The 17,347-nt window shown below is 40.9% G+C and overlaps 1 long non-coding RNA gene across 1 annotated transcript; it reads left to right on the top strand.

The window, feature by feature from the left end:
* The first annotated feature begins 10,173 nt into the window (after positions 1 to 10,173).
* On the top strand, positions 10,174 to 16,984 carry LOC114211035 (uncharacterized). Its single transcript, XR_003609634.2, has 3 exons — positions 10,174 to 10,683; positions 15,365 to 15,507; positions 15,649 to 16,984. It is a non-coding gene; the product is annotated as an uncharacterized LOC114211035 (long non-coding RNA).
* Positions 16,985 to 17,347: the final 363 nt, after the last annotated feature.

Below are 17,347 nucleotides of genomic sequence, written 5' to 3'. Positions count from 1 at the left end.
AACTCTGATATTTATTTACTATGTATACTCTGCCAAGTGGCAAAGAATGCATTTCCAGTATAGATACCCCACTGGTACTAAGGGCATCTGTAAGACATTAATATGAAAGAGAGCCAGAAGTTTACAATGGAAGCAGTGTTGTCCAAAACAGTTTTCTTTAAGTGAACTTGTCTTGAAAGGACTCTGTATGTTCCTTCAGGGAAATGGATGCTTTCTCTTCACACATTTTGAATTGGCAATCATCCCGTTTTCTAGAACCTTATTATCAATTTTTTTTGTTTCATATTTGAATCAATGCAAAGAATAATTAGTATTCTATGAGGAAGTTATTGTTTTTTATCAAAAAATGTGATTTCTAAACATATATGTCTGTGTGCTTTAAGGTAAATTGTTCTCATTTTTTGGGGCCAATTATTACTTTTGCCATGGAATTCCATTTTTGAAATTATAGTGCAAAACCCTGGAATAAAAGTTAATGCATAAAATTTCATTTTAGGCATTGTCAGCATCAGAGTTAAGGTTGGGGTTAGTGTTCTTTTGTTATATGTCCTACCTGCATGTTATAAAGTGTGGCTGACCTAAGTTAATGCAATGCTCTTCCAACTCATCTTTAACACGCTCCCAATTCCAAAATTATCATTCATGTAAATTCAGGAAAACTGATCAGTATATAAACAACAGTAGTTTGCTCAAAAAGAAAAGAAAAGAAAAAGATCTATTTAATGCTTTTTACAACCCGAGGTCTGTATTTTGAGAGTATGGTTGTGCCAACCTCTCAAGATACATCAGACTTCTGAACTCCCACTTGGACCATTTTTCTCTCAATGCATATGATCTGTGTACTAAGGCCTATGTGTGATTTGTGTGCACTTTTGGGTTTTACCTGGAGCCTCCTTTGCTTATGTATATCTTCCTTTTGCCAGACCTCTTTGTCTCTGGGACATGTGTTGTCTTATTTAGATTTGGAGGCAAATAATAAAAATGAGAACCAAAAGGAACAGGGTATTTTGCTGCTGCAAGAGCCTAACAAGGTAATTTCTTCCAGATTTTTCATTGTTTACATGAGAAAATTTAGACCTAGAAAAACAAGTGCCTGGTTAAATTTTCACAACTGGCTGGCGCTAACAAGAAGGGATGTACAGTGGTAGGTGCATTGTCTTTTTTTCTTCATCACCTGGGGTAATGCTATTTGAGTAAATGAAATACAGTAAGTTGCTAAGGTAAATTCCGAATAACCACACTATGGAATGTGACATGAATGTCATCTTGGAAAAAAGTCCTTCTTGCCAAAGACTAAGTATAATAATATAATTATTTATTTTGAGTCCTTGAAAGAGTTCCGGTCTGTTCAACTTAGGCTTTTATGTTTAAACACTAAACGGTTTTCTGTATAAAAATCAAACAAACCCACAACTAGAGAGCAAAGCATCTGGAGTCATCGACTTGGCTTTGTCTAAAGGCCTCTTTTAGGGGCTGAGTTAACAAAGAATGCATATTGTTTTCTGTTTGCTATGTAACACTAGTAGTGGAAATCCAGCTTACTATTTAGTCAATAGCTTTTGCCTTAAGCTTATCATTTTATTGAAAGTGTGGGGGGGAGGAGGGGAAGAGAGAGAGAAAAAGAGAGAGAGAGACAAGGAGGGAGGGAGAGGGAGAAAATGAGAGAGATTGAGAGAATTTTACGAAGCAAACTATGACCTTTCTTTGGTAATTTAGCACCCTTACATAAAAAGTGAAGGGCTTATTGCAACTTGGTTTGGGGTCGAGAACACTGAATGAGGAAACCTGAATTTCACTTCCAGCTCTGATGTGCCTACTCGTGTGGTGTTGAGCAAGTCACTTGCTTTCTCTGGGTCTTGATTTCTTCATCTGTGGAATGAGGGAGAATAAAATTTAATTTCAAACCTCACCCAACTCGAAAGTTTCATAATTCTCTGAAATAAAATGTGTAGTCTTACTTCACTGATCCTCACAAAGCAAATAGATTATACGTAGTAGCCATCAATGTCCAAATGATTTGCTACATCACTTTCTTGGAAAGAAATGCACGAGAAAGTTGCCTGCCTTAGAGGACGCTGCCTACATTTAGAAATATTTTTTTTCTTCATTAACCTAGCAGGCTTTATTTTTTGGAACTTTTTGGCAACTTTGTGTTTATTATAGACAACATTTCAATTAGATCTCTTTCCTAAAATGTGCTCATTATATAATAAAAAAAAATATTTTCTCTGATCGGAATGTTAGAGTTTATACTTACCTGTATTTTCTTTTTCTTTCTTTTTTTTTTCAAGATTTTATTTATTTATTTGACAGAGAGAGCACAAGCAGGAGGAGGGGCAGAGGGAGAGGAAGAAGCAGATTCCCCACTGAGCAGGGAGCCCAACAGGGGCCCAGTCCCAGGACCCTGAGATGATGACCTGACCCGAAGGCAGATGCTTAACCGACTGAGCCACCCAGGTGCCCCTATACTCAGCTATATTTTCTGTGATTATTTGATGATCTGTTTTCAAACTAGACTATACACTCCATGAGGGCAGAGATCATTGCAAACGTCTGGTTCACAGTTTAATCCTAGAATTTCGTGTAGTGCCTCGCACCTAGCATCTATTCTTTGAAGGAAGAAATATGTTTCAGTAGTCTGGCCAGGATGGTTCTGTATCAAAAGCCATATATCATCTTAAACTCATCCAAGGAAGCGTCCATAAAGAAAACACGCGACTCACGTATAGTCTTTCTGAATTCTCTGGATTATATTGCTGATGGGGGAGCATTTTCTGCGCTATTGGCTTCCTTCTTTTGGAGAGTAGAGCTGGTGTTGGTCTGGCTTGATAAATTTCCACAGCCACTAAGTGTTAGACAGTGTTTGGATGCTATTTATTTTTTCTGCTTGTTGTCTGTAGAGAAAGGCTGTTTGCAAATCAAGCTCATTGATGCCTCCTTCCCTACCTCCATGCAAACTTCTATGACTCCTCATATAGATCCGTAACTTCAATTTGCCAAAATACTTGGCTAAGCATTCTGTCTCATCGTCTTCTGCAGGGGCAGTGTGACTCAGTCCAGCAAGCCGGAGTAAGGCCGGAATCAGGATGAAGCCAACAGCTGCTGGATGATCCTGCTGAGGACACCGGCAAGAAAAGCCAGTGGACAGGGCTTCAGTCTCTACATGCTTGTTATGTCCCAGCAATGTCATAGCTCAGTAGATCAGAGATGTGGATCATTTTTGTAATTTTCTTTCATCAGTCATACCTATAACAGTTGAAGCTTGGACGCTCTATGAAAAGCAACACAATGATACTCGTTTGAAGAATCGTGCAAAGATGAAGGTTATGTAGGGTTAAAAGAAAAATCATATCAAGCCCCCTTCCTTTCTTCCTTTTTAATTTCTCCCTCCCTCCCTCCATGCCTTCCTCCCCTCCCTCCCCATGCCTCTCCTCCCTTCCTTCCTTTCTTCTGTTTCAGAGAAGTGATAGGCTATAGCGAAAAAAGCTTGGATTTTAGAGGCAGGCAGATATTACTTAGCATCTTGACTTAACCATTTTCTGTGAAGGCACTTTAACCTCTGAGTCTCTTTTTCCTCAGGTGTTATTACTTACATCACAGGGTTGTAGTGAGGCTTAAGTTATATAATAACATCAGCTACTATTTATTAAACATCAAATATGTGCATTATCCAATGCAATCCTCACAATAACATTGCAAGCAAAATGTCTGGTCCATGGTGGGTGATTTATAAATAACGACAAAGTGTTGGATACTTCCCATAACACGTTTTTGGAGTAAGTGCTTACTTATTTAATTCTCAGGAGCCATTTGTCATGCCATTATCCCCCACAGTCTCAGCCACCAAAGTGAAACTGATCATTCATTCATTCAAAATATGTTCTTTGAGTATCTGCTATGGTTGGGGGGTAATTGGGAAGCAAAGAACAAGGCAGTTCTTAACATGAAAGGGGTTATAATTAGGAGAGGTTATAGATAAGTAAACAGACAATTATAACCAAGCGGGATGAGCCCACTGACAGCGGGAAATACAGAGTGGACGTTTAAGAGGGACCCCTGAATTACAATTTGGGGGTTCAAGGAGGGTTCTTTGGAGGAAATCACATCTGTGATTTCTGAGACCAGAGGGATACATAAAATGAGGAGTAGAGCTTGGAGTCTATGTAAAGGCATTGAGAGGAGGGGCACTCTGACGCATTCTGGGAACAGAGCAGTTCGTTCTGGAATGTGAAGGGATCACTGTGAGAGGAGGCTGGGGTGAGCAGGGCTGTCAGTCATGGAAGGGCTCAGAGCCCATCCCGCAGAGACTGTCTGATCTCTCGGGCTGTCTCTCAGCTGTTGCTGGGTTCTCGTTCCCCTCCTCCTCAGCCTGGCTTTGGAGCCAGGCCCTGCTGTAAGGCTGACTGCTAGGACTCCCGATCTGATGGGCATGTGCTTATGTTGCTAAACCCTCACCCTTTCATAATCTTTGAAGCTGAGTTCTTGGTCCTGAGAAAGAAAGGCTTATCTTACTAGTACCAAGGTAGCACATTCTTGGCTGGTTGGCTACGTCTAGATACCACCCCTACCCTCCTCTGGGGGGTGCCGGCCTATGGGGCAAGGAGGCTCTCTCATCAAGGGTCTCTTTTGGCCAGCATTTTGCAGTCCAGGGCCCTTTTAGCAGGCCTGGGAATCTGAGGGCAGGCTGACAGACGAGTCAACTCTCTTTCGACTGGGCCTCTCTGAACCTAAATGCCTTCTGGAAAACCTGGGCAAACCAGACTCTGTGACATGATAACCTCATTACCATTTCACTTTTCCTGGAAACTGAGAGATAAACAATATGTAGATCAATAAGCTAGGTGGAAGGCTGATTCATTTATTGGCTCACAGATTGTTTATCTTTGAGTTGGGGCTATAGAAAGTACTATCCCAGTAGCCAGGCCTGCCAGAGGGCTGAGAGAAGTCTGAGCCGTGCTCAGGGCACACGGATAGGAAAGCAGAGAGCCAGTTCTCAATCTTCGTTTTTCCTTTGTGGGACCCGTCAGATGCTACTTAACTCTGAGTAAGACGACCATATACTTCATTGTCCAATCCCGGACATTTTGAAAGTGAAAGAGGCTGCTCATAAGGGCTGTCCAGGGACAACAGGCATAACCTGGGATGTTCCAGGCAAAGCCAGACGTAGGGTGGCCCTAACCACGAGCTCTCTCTGTTTGTCTGCTCCCTGGTTCACGGTGTCGGGGTTCTGGTAGAGAACCTGGGTCCAGGTCGTTGCTGGGTCTTGTTGAGGCTTTATTTTTCATGTTCCCAATAGCAATTTTCCAAAATATTTCCCACTTTATGAGATCCTCGTGTTTCTGAAAGGTCATTTTAGCCATTTTAATACAAGACAGTTGATTTCTATTCAAAGCAAAGAAATGGGGTGATAAAAAATGGAAAACCGAAGAGAAGATAATCCTGAAGAGAAAAACTGCAGCTGTATCTTCTGCTTTTTTTATAATCCTTTATTAAGGGGTGCCTGGGTGGCTCAGTCGTTAAGCGTCTGCCTTCAGCTTGGGTCATGATCCCAGGGTCCTGGGATCGAGCCCCACATCGGGCTCCCTGCTCGGCGGGAAGCCTGCTTCTCCCTCTCCCTCTCCCACTCCCCTTGCTTGTGTTCCCTCTCTCGCTGTGTCTCTGTCAAATAAATAAAATCTTAAAAAAAAATCCTTTATTAATTAGAACGTGGAGGTGGAGACATCGTTTTCTTTAAAGTTTGAGTGACCTACATTATTAGTTTTGATGATACCAGACTCAAGGGGTAGGGGTCGTTATCTGAGTTATTATTGTTTGTACAGAGAGGTCACAAGGAAGAAAATATCTCACATACAACAGGCGAGAGACTCAGGAGGCATCTTCTTGATTTATGAACTGTTTTCTTGTAAACATGTTTCTTGGCAAAATCCTAAGGAAAATGTTGGTGTGCTGTGAAGCCAACAGCACCTCAACAGCAGTGATTTTCTCCGCCTCAAATCAAGCAGGTTGTGGGGGAGAATTTGGTGACCAAGTATTACTTTCATTTTTAATTTCTTCCTCCATTATAATGAATGATACTAAAAACTACGATTTTCAGCTCTTTCTCCCGAAGCAGAAGTTCTCGACCCAGAGAGATTTTGCCTCTCAGGGGATATTTGGCAATGTTTGGACATATTTTTGCTGGTCACAGCTGGGTGTGGGGTGCTTTGGCGCCTCATGGGTAAAGGTGGACATGTTGCTAAACATCCTGCAAAATACAGGGCAGCCTCCCTCCTCAAACAAATCAATGATCTGCCTCCAAATATCAATAGTGCAGCATCCTAATCATCCATTCATTTCTTCACTCAACAATTATTTATTGAGAACTTACTGTGTGCCCCTCACCACACTGATATTGAACAAAATAGGAAAAATCCCTACTCTTGTCTAGTCTGCGTTTTCATAGGAGGGATAGATCATAAATGAGAGACATAGAATGATACAAATATGAAGGAGAAAAAGCTGGAAAGTATAGAGCAGTGAGATTGGACCCTTGCCTTGCTCGTGGAGGTGGGTATATTTGTCATGATTATGGATGGGGAAACTGAGTCTAGAAAGGGGAAGTGCTGTTCAAGGGGGACACCTGCTCCTAACAGATAGAGCTGGGATTGGACGTTGGATGTGTCTGGTGCTTGAGGAGAAATTTCCACTTGTGCTGTGCTATCTATTATCACCAGAAACTAGGGTTGTCCTTGTTGCATTTTGGTGGGATTCCTCTTTCTCTAACTTGCTGATAACCACCTCCTGCCCTGCCCAAACCGTTCAATTTTAGCATCTATATTTCTGTTAGTTAGAACATTCCCTGATTACATCCTTTTGCCCAGACTTGTTATCCTCATTACTTAAACCACGTTCAAAGTGAGCTATCCACAGTTTAGGAAATAAAGTGAAAAAAGTCCCTTCTTTTATTCTACATGCCTCTTTACCATAGCCTCTCCCTCTCCTCCTCTCATAGCTAACCTTCCTTAAAAGGTGCTCCATTCATGCTGTCTCTCTCTACGCTCCCCCAATTTACTCGTAATAGGGCCTCTCTACTCTCACTCCACACACACTTGTTTTCAACATCCACCGGTGACTCCATAATCCCTGCTTTTATAGACTTTTTCTCTTTGCCCTTTCTTACTTGACAGCCTCCCAACATTTGGTGCCCATGACTTTCCTTTTCCCGTGTCAGCCATACTTCTCTTGACTTCCATCTCTTCGATTCCCTTCTTCCTTTTTGACTATTCCTTCTAAGTAACCCTCATGGGTTTCTCTTCTCTTCATCCCTTTATAAATTGGTGTCCTTCAGGATCTTGTCCTCAGTTTTATTTTCCTTTTAACCATGGTTTCTATGGATTTGTCATGTAGATTAATCCCCAAGGTATATAACATACTCTGCAATATGCTGAGATGTGAACGTGATTGAAATGCAGTGAGAGTGTGATGTGCAAGTGTGAGGGAAATCTCTGATTAGTGATCCTGGCCAGCCACCCAGAATCCACATTGCTGCACTCAGCTGAGCGAATTTTACAATACAGACTCTCCGCCCCCCTCCCCGCCGCCCCCCGCCCCCAGCCCCTTGATGACTATAAGAGCTCCATAATTGGTCTCTCTATTCTCAGCTTTAGCTCCATCCTTTACTCTCACCATTTTCATCCTTCTAAGGCAAACCTGATCAGGATCTAATGTCTACCCCCTTGTATCGGTCCATTTGGGCTACAGTGACAAAATAACATGGATTGGCTGGTCTATAAACAACAGAAATTTACTTCCCCCAATCCTGGAGGCTGGGAAGTCCAAGATCAAGACACCAGCATGATTGGGTAGGGTACTCTTCCCAGTTCATAGATATCTGGTTGTCTTCTTGCTGTTTCCTCACATGGTGGAAGAGGTGAGGGAGCCCTCTGGGGTCTTTTTTATTAGGGCACTAAGGACCTAATCACCCCTCAATTTCCCCACTTCCAGATACCATCATAATGGAGATGAGGTTTCAACATATGAATCTGGAGACAGAAACATCCATCTGCAGCACCCCTTCATCTTCGGAACATAATTCATGTCCTGCATCTTTTGCACAGCTATCCTGTTTGCCTGGAATGCCCTCCCTGCCCACTCTGACTCCACAGCGTTGACCTTGGGAGGTCTTGCTCGTTCTGCAAGGCTAACCTTAAGTACCGTTTCCCAGCTTTCTGGGCAGAGTACTATCTTATATATGCCCCAATGCCCTCCACTTCCAATTAGATTGTGTATTCCTTTAGGGTCAGGAGAAGAAAACTCAACAGCAAAGTTCCTGTCCTCAAGCATGCTGTTCTACTTATTATCTACTGATATCTCATTGTAAAGTTTCCCTACTCTCTCCATTACAAATTACTGAATTTCTGTCATTAATTTGCTGTGTGATCCTGTGTATTTCACTTAACTCCTCTGAGCTGTCATTTTATCAGCTTAAATTCTGTCAAATAATGTTCCTATTATAACTCAAAGAAATGTATCAAATTCTCTGAGCTCTCCAGGGGAAAAGATGTCACAAACCAAAGATGAAATAAATCGTCACTCATTAAAGCAATATTTTTATTATCAAACATTGTATTCAAACTTCAACAAGGTGAAACTATTTCCAAAGAAAAATAACCCCTCCTTATATATCTTTAAATCTTGACACCACTTATAACATAACAAAGCTTTATCGTGTAATTTTTTTTCTTATGCTCCCTTCCACTTCTCCTTGCATTTTTGAAAAACTTAAGATTCATCCTTGCTATTTTACAGAGCTCGCTCCCCTCCCAACTGAAAGTTTCATGACAGAGAGGTGAGGATTTAAAAGGTGACAATTAAAATGTCTTGATCATGATCCAAACTTTTCTCATGCCATCAACAGCACTTACTGTCCCAACCTGGGGAGAAGTGAAGCATTGAGGGAGGAATTAGAGGAAAAGAGATGTTAGATATGAATGCCAGGTACCTTTATTTACTTCATTACTCCAAGTTTTAGAATTAAAATCATCTTTGAAAAATCTGTGATCTCTGTGAGATGGGTAAACGCAATAATTGTAAGAGAAAATAATGCAAGAGGAAGATTTCAGTTGGGGTATCTTTCCCTCTCCACACTTTTGTGTCCCTTTGACACTTCCATGGAATATCTCCATGCGTGGAAAACCAATGTTTAGATATTAAGGGTGGGGTGAATAAGGAGAGCGAACTAGAATTTATTGATTACAATCCCTGTGCTATGTCTTTATATAATTTATTTCACTTAAACTTTCCAACAACTCTGTGTAGTATATTTACCTATTTTTGAGTTGAACACACTGGAGCTCCCTATACAGCTAGCAGTAAGTAGAGCCAAAATGGAAACCTAGGGTTTTCTAATTCAAACACCATATCACACTGATGCCCTGTTATTTAGAAAATGAATGTCCTGACCTCAAGCAATTTATAATCCAGAAAAGAAATGCAAATGGCTCTGTAAAAAGCAGAATAGAGAGACCATGTATGTGTCTTATTTTAAGTACTGTAAAAATAACTCCAGCTACATGATTATGAAGTTTCAGCATCCTTGCTAATACAGCACCTACTTTTTAAAAAATTTTTTATTGTTATGTTAATCACCATACATTACATCATTAGTTTTTAATGTAGTGTTCCATGAATTCATTGTTTGTGCATAATACCCAGTGCTCCACGCAGAACGTGCCCTCTTTAATATCCATCACCAGGCTAACCCATCCCCCCACCCCCTCCCCTCTAGAACCCTTTCAGTTTGTTTCTCAGAGTCCATTATCTCTCATGGTTCGTCTCCCTCTCCGATTTCCCCCTCTTCATTCTTCCCCTCCTGCTATCTTCTTTTTTTTTCTTAACATATATTGCGTTATTTGTTTCAGAGGTACAGATCTGTGATTCAACAGTCTTGCACAATTCACAGCACTCACCATAGCACATACCCTCCCCAATGTCTATCACCCAGCTACCCCATCCCTCCCATCCCCCACCACTCCAGCAACCCTCAGTTTGTTTCCTGAGATTAAGAATTCCTCATATCAGTGAGGTCATATGATACATGTCTTTCTCTGATTGACTTATTTCACTCAGCATAACACCCTCCAGTTCCATCCACGTCGTTGCAAATGGCAAGATCTCATTCCTTTTGATGGCTGCATAATATTCCATTGTGTATATATGCCACTTCTTCTTTATCCATTCATCTGTCGTTGGACATCTTGGCTCTTTCCACAGCTTGGCTATTGTGGACATTGCTGCTATAAACATCAGGGTGCACGTACCCCTTCGGATCCCTACATTTGTATCTTTGGGGTAAATACCCAGTAGTGCAATTGCCGGATTATAGGGTAGCTCTATTTTCAACTTTTTGAGGAACCTCCATACTGTTTTCCAGAGTGGTTGCACCAGCTTGCATTCCCACCAACAGTGTGGGAGGGTTCCCCTTTCTCCACATCCCCGCCAACATCTGTCATTTCCTGACTTGTTAATTTTAGCCATTCTGACTGCTTACAGCACCTACTTTTGAGTTGTTTTTTCCTTGACAGTAATGTAGAAACGTAGAGATACTATTTGTGGACACTTTTTTTTTTTAGCAGATGATGTAACATATCACACAGATTTTTGAAGTACTCCAGATTTAATGCCTTCACTTGCTATGCAAATTCGGTAAGTTATGTAATCTCAATCAGACTCAGTTTCCACTTTTTAATTTGGAAGGTGATACCTATTTTATAGAGTTGCTATAAATATCAAAGAGATGCTTGATTCATGCATAGTTCCCAAAAATGATGGTTGTGATGATATGTGGCAGCCGTTATCATTGGCTTGTCTTTTTTTTTTTTTTTTTTGAGAGAGAGAGAGCGAGAGCACAAGCATGAGCAGGGGGAGGGGGAAGGAGAGGCGGAGGGGCAGAGGGGGGAGGGGCAAAGTGAGAAGGAGGCTCCCTGCTGATCAGGGAGCCCAATGCAGGGTTCCATCCCAGAACCCCGAGATCATGACTTGAGCCAAAGGCAGATGCTTAACCGACTGAGCCACCCAGACACCCCTGGCTTGTGTTTTGATACATTTTGAGGCATTCTGGAGTTCTTTGGTGGTAGGTGGGGCCATGGCCCCAGATGGAGCCTCTGGACTCCCTGACCAACAGTGTTGGTCAGCCTGATATGTGCATCAGAGTGCTAAGTATTGGGCATGCAGAGGGGAGATGCTAGGGTCAGGGAGATTCTGGAAAGAAGGAATCAAGGGTTTTACTAAAAGTACTTTTCAAAGTCAAGTCAAGGAAATGGCAGGGACATACAGGAAGAAAGTGGGAAAGGTTGGGATGGGGGATGAACATTTGTTTCTCCCAAACTGAAAATCTCCAGAAAGACCCTTCTTGGACCAATAGTCACAAAATTTTCCTCTTAGTAAGAAAATCTCTTTGGAAGGACTTACCTTACAAAACACAAAATCACAAAGCGATGGCACATGTTTTCATCCCCCTTATTTCATCCTTTAATGTAATACATTAAAAAAGAAGTTGTTTCCCATAAACCTGATTAACTCTGGAGAGAGTCATAATCCATCTAACCAATCCAAATGAAGGTAAAAGGAATAATCAGGCTCCTATTATGCAAAATGGTGCTCAATTAATTTATTGCACTGCACTGAATAATAAGCTGTTAGGCTCCACATTACTTTCTTCACGTTAGATCAAATAGCTTATTACTGCCGGAGCTTATTTCATATCGCATAAAATTTGGATATATTACAATGGAGTAGATATTAGTCCATTATAAGAGACATCCTTAAGTACTTCATTTATAAGATCTCTCCATGTGGAAAATGGCAAGGGAGAAGAAGAATTGCAAACAAGGTAATGGACAGAGGGGGATTTCTGTGCCTTGCCCACCCACAAGCTCTGCGGTGGGTGGGCTGCTGTTTGCCACACTGGGCTGGGGCCTTAGAGAAAAGCAGTGTTTGCAGTGGGAATAAAATCCAAAGAGAGTTTATGTTCCTTGTCAGGGAAGTGTTGACATTTTAATTACTTTCTGTTTTCTTTGGAGTTACATTTAAGAATTGGAAGCCAGTTAGAAAACTAAGAATTGGCTTTATTAGAAATCAGATGAATTGACACGCAGCCATGAGCTGGAGAAAGTCCAGAGTCAGCTCTTGACAAACTCAAGTCTCCAGCAGGACCCGGAGAGCCAAAAAAACTCAGCCATTGGAAAACCAACCAGAAGAATTCCTCCTCGGGTCTTATCTTCTCAGAGAGCGGACCGGGCCTCTGTGCAATCTAATCTTTTCCGGCCACGGGACCCCTGTGCGTCACTTTGCTGGGTTTTTTTACTTTAAACTTTGGTCTCCTAGGGATTTGTGAGGATATGTAGAACAAGAATGCAAAGCAAAAAGGGCACGATCACGGAGAGTTGGGATGGGTTGGGGAAACTGGTGGGTTTAGAACGATTTGGTTTTGAAGATAATCGGATGCTTTGGGTATTTCATAAAGGAAAACTGCCTGAGGATATGTAGAACAGCTTCAGGAGATTGATAGACTCACACCCTCTCTCCTTGCACCTGGAGTTGCCTCCAATTGAGCAAGTATTTAGCAAACCCAGGGTACCTACATGTGTTCTGGGATCAGCAAATTTAAGAAAGCACAACTCCGATCAGCCTGTTTGTTGGTGGTGCCCCAAAGGGTGTCGCCTGAGGACAGAAGCTCTCTGTGTCCCTTCCCCACACTCCTCAGTTTTCCTCTGCTGAGAAAGTGCCTTCCAGGGACAGTATGGAAATGCCATTAAGCTTAGACCAATCAATTCGGTAATAAATGGATCACACCAAGTTCCTAAAAATGATCTCCTATCTACTCTGTGCCAGGAGCTTTAAATACACTATTTGAATTTTCAAAAATACCTATAAGGAGATATTATCTGTGCCACAGATATTGTTATTTCTGTTTCACAACTGCAAACTGAAGCTTGAGCAGGTTCAGCAAATTCATAAGCTATACACACTTTTACATAAGACATTTCAAATATGTGCACAAGAAGATCAAACAGTATAATGAACCTCTAGGCTTATTGTACTTCATCCACTCAGAGTCAGTCTTTTTTGTCAGCATCTACTACACCCCATTATCTTGAAGCAAGTCCCAGACATCGTGTCCTCTCCTCTGTGTATCTTTCAGATGTGTCTCTAAGAGGTAGAGATTCTTTAAAATAAAACAACCACAATATCTTTATCACTCACACCCTGAAAACATTAACAAGAATTCCCAACAACAAGCAATACACATGTTTGCTGATTCCCGATTGTCTTGCAATATAATTTTTTTTTAAGTGTGTTTGAATCCAGATCCAAACATCATCCCTGGACTGTGATTGCTTGATGAGTCTCTCATGCCTCTTTAAATCTGTAGGTTCCCTCTTCTCTAATTTTTTTCTTGGACTTCTTGGTTAAAGAAACGGGGTTGTTTTTCCTGAAGATTTTCTAACAGTCTGAGTTTTCTCAATTCCATTTGTTGAGGTGATCTCAGATATATTTATCATCTTGTATTTTGCACTTCCTGTAAATTTACAGTTAGAGCTAGAAATTTTATCAGATTCTGGTTCCATATTTTTTGCAAGACTAGGTCATAAGTAGCGGCATAATTTCCATAAGTGAGAATGTATGTGTGTATGTGTAAAGTTATCAACTATTAAGGATTTTTGCCTAGAGTCAGTCTTTCCTTAGCTATTGCAAAGTTGCCGTATTCTAATTTTGTGGTTTCAAAAAAAGAGAAATTATTTTTTAGAGCAGTTTTAAATTCACTGTAAAACTGAGTGGAAAGGACACAGAGTTCCCAAGTATCTCCACCCCTCCACCTTTAGTCTCTTCCACTATCAACATCCACCATCATGGCGTTGTATTGTTATGACGAACGAAACCACACTGACGCATCCTTCTCACCCAGAGTCTGTAGTTTACATCAGGGTTCACACTTGGGATTGAACATTCAGTGGGTTTCAACAAATACATACGGATGATTTCTTTTTCATTTACTAACCAGAATACTCCTTTAAGGAGAGACTTCCCCCACATTCCATAGGTGGTTATATGAAGTTCATATAAGAAACCCAGGATAAATGCTTTTTCTTTCCCTTTATCTACCAGTTTGCAGAATGAGTTGGTTCTTTCTGGGATCGTCTGAAGTGAACATAAATTCCTGTATGGTTTTCACTGTTAGTATCACTAAGAGCTCATGTTTTTAAACATGTTTGGTGTGTTTCAGTGTTCTACTATACATGCAGGTATACGTGTGTGTGGATACACGTGCATATGCTAATAACTCAGTGGTAAAGTTCCAGGTCACCGATGTCTATAAATCTACCTTATTTTGCTGCCTCAATTTTAAAAAAGTAATTCTTAATGTAGTTTAAAATTTTATCTCTTTTGCATTTACTGACTCTTATAAAGATTCCCCTGAGTCTCCGAGGATGGTAGAAAACCTTGCTTTGTTACTAGAAAAACATAAACAGCTATTTATAGAGACATAAAAGCAGGAAAGGAAGAAGGAAGGAGGGAGGAGAAAAGAAGGAAGAAAAGAAAAACAGAGCAAACAAATGAGCATAAAAGATAAGCCAAGTAATTCATGGGCTATTGCGTAGTCTGGGAAAATGATTGTAGTGAATTTATTTATATAGTGGCATGTGATGTTATTGTGAAATAGTTAAGCAAGAGGCCTTGAGATTTGGGCTGCTTGGGTCAAATCTCCAGTTCAGATACCTCCTAGTTGGGTTGGCTTGTGCCTCGGCTTTTTTATCAGTGCATCAGGGCCAAATCAGGCCAGGCCTGTAAGGATAACATAAACGAATACATATAGAGCACTTAGATTGCTTCAATAAATGCTCAGTAAATGCTAGTTGATTTTGTCCTCGTTATGATGGTGATGATGGTGGTGATAACGATAATGATGTATAAATATGTGGATGGCAAAGAAGTGTCTCAGACGTGAAGAGCAAGGGGCACCTGGGTGGCTCAGTTGGTTAAGCATCTGCCTTTGGCTCAGGTCATGATCCCAGGGTCCTGGGATTGAGCCCCGCATCGGGCTCCCTGCTCAGCGGGAAGCCTGCTTCTCCCTCTCCCACTCCCCCTGCTTGTGTTCCTGTTCTCACAGTCTCTCTGTCGAATAAATAAATAAAATCTTAAGAAAAAAAAAAAAGAAAGGAAGAAAAGAAGAGCCAAATAGATTTGCTGAGTAACTACTAGGGGCAGGTACTGAAGTAGCATCTGTATTATATATAACGTATAATAATTTCATAGAGTATATATGAGTTGTTATCAACCTTAATATATTTTTAAATCTATAATCATTATTTATTATTTATTCTAGCACAGTAACAGGCATGGGGAAGGAATACACTCTACCCTTTTTGTGAATTGAGCAATCCTGTTAGGTTTCGCTAACATTTGCTGAGAACTTTTACGAGACAAATGAGGCTACGGTGCTAGCAAGGAACAGAACTTTAATATTCTGTAAGTAGAGCTTAATGGGCAAACCCCGGTAAACGTGTTCAAGCAGTGAAGTGGGCAGTGAGGCGCTAGTGAATCACACAATTCTGGAATTGTCCATGGCAAATCAATATCAATATTCACCAAAGTTTTGTCCCTACACAGGAAAAGAAGGAAAGAAAGGAAGAACAATTTTCGAATCACTCCTCCAACCACGGAAATGATTTTAATTACCAATTCATCTGTTGGCAGACTCTTCTGGCAGATGTACCTGCAACTTGGAAAGCTAACAAATGAACTGATTCCTTACTCCAGAGTTGACACTGATAGTGCTTGCTGAATTTGCTCTCAGAAAAGAATCCTGGGCAACAATACATCTGGCACTCTGCTCGAGGAATTTGTCATGTCGTTGACATGTTCAGCCTCCATTGTCCACACCACCCCGACAGCAGGTCCTTTCTATTTCAAAGAAATTGCAGTCTGAATTAATATAATTAGAATGTAACTGCTATTCACTGCACAAACTCCTCATTTCCAGGAGTACAGATCTGATAACGTGTCTGTGCGCAAAATCTTCCCAATGATGGCTGGAGGGGAGCGCGCCGATAATACCACGACAGAAGAGACACCATTTCATCTGCCTTTTTAAGCGCCAACTATGGGAATCTAGGAGGAGAAGAAAACTGTGCTATCTTTGGCATGTCTAAATAGAAATATCCTTCAAATTTACCAGCCTATATAGATTTTCATAAAATATATAGAGTGTCTGAAGTAAGAAAAAAAATGAAATGGGAAAGATTGCCTATCTTCCAAAAGACCGCTATATGAGGTAGAGTGGATAATTCATGGATAGACTTACAGAATGAAAAGGTGGTTGATGACTTCATTTATTCTTTACAGCTTCACTGTAAAGAGCCCATGTCACTAACTGAGCAATTATCACCAAGTAAACAACTAGATTCTTGAATTCCATTGTTTGTTGTTATCTTACTATAAACACTCGACATGGTGGAAGCCTACATCAGCATCTTTTTTTTTTTTTGAAATAAGATTAATTTTTATTCTCTTAAATATGTTGGCATTCTTACCTTGAAGGACTCATTTTAGGGGAAAAGTGACCTGACATACTCATGTGTCGGCTGGTGCTCATGGTCTCTCCTCTGAAGAATATAAAGTGTATCCTTGTGCAAATTTGTGTTCCTCCAAAATGTTAGTCTCCTTACCCCCAATGTTACAGTATTTGGAGGCAGAGTCTTTGGGAGGTGATTCGTTTAGAGGAGATCATGAGGTTGAGGTCCCATGATGGGATTAGTGTCTGCATAAGAAGGAGACATGCAGAGCATATTCGATCTTTCTCTCCTCCATGTAAGGACACAGCAGGAAGCCTGCCATCTGCAAGCCAGGAAGAGAGCACTTACCAAGAACCGAAGGAACCAGCACCTTGATCTTGGGCTTCTTAGCCTCTAGAACTGGGACGAATAAATCACTGTTGTCTAAACCACCCAGGCTCTGGTATTTTCTTATGGCAGCCTGAGCTGACTCACAGTGCATAGGAGCCCATTGGGTTAATGAGCACTAAGGAGGGATAAAATGGTTTCCATTTTCTTGTTTTTCTCAGAAGCACATATTGATCGTCACTTGAACTTCTGTGTCAGAAATTGCAATAATAAAACTATGTAGCATGGGTAATACAGTATAAAAATAGGGCCAAGATTTGTGAGTGACAAAAGGTTTCCAGAGATGCATACCAGTGCCCCTTTTAATTTTTAACCAAATACATTTTATAAACCAAATACATTATGGTAATGAGCTGTGTAGCCTTTAGGTTTTCTTTATAAAGTCTGGACTCACCTTTCCAATCAAC

This window comes from Eumetopias jubatus, unplaced genomic scaffold, assembly GCF_037043125.1.
Source record: "Eumetopias jubatus isolate StellerSeaLion01/CBP00866 unplaced genomic scaffold, mEumJub1_p1.0 scaffold_8, whole genome shotgun sequence".
Taxonomy (NCBI): Eukaryota; Metazoa; Chordata; class Mammalia; order Carnivora; family Otariidae; genus Eumetopias; species Eumetopias jubatus.
The sequence above is the reverse complement of the archived record's forward strand: the minus strand, read 5'-3'. Positions and strand labels throughout refer to the sequence as shown.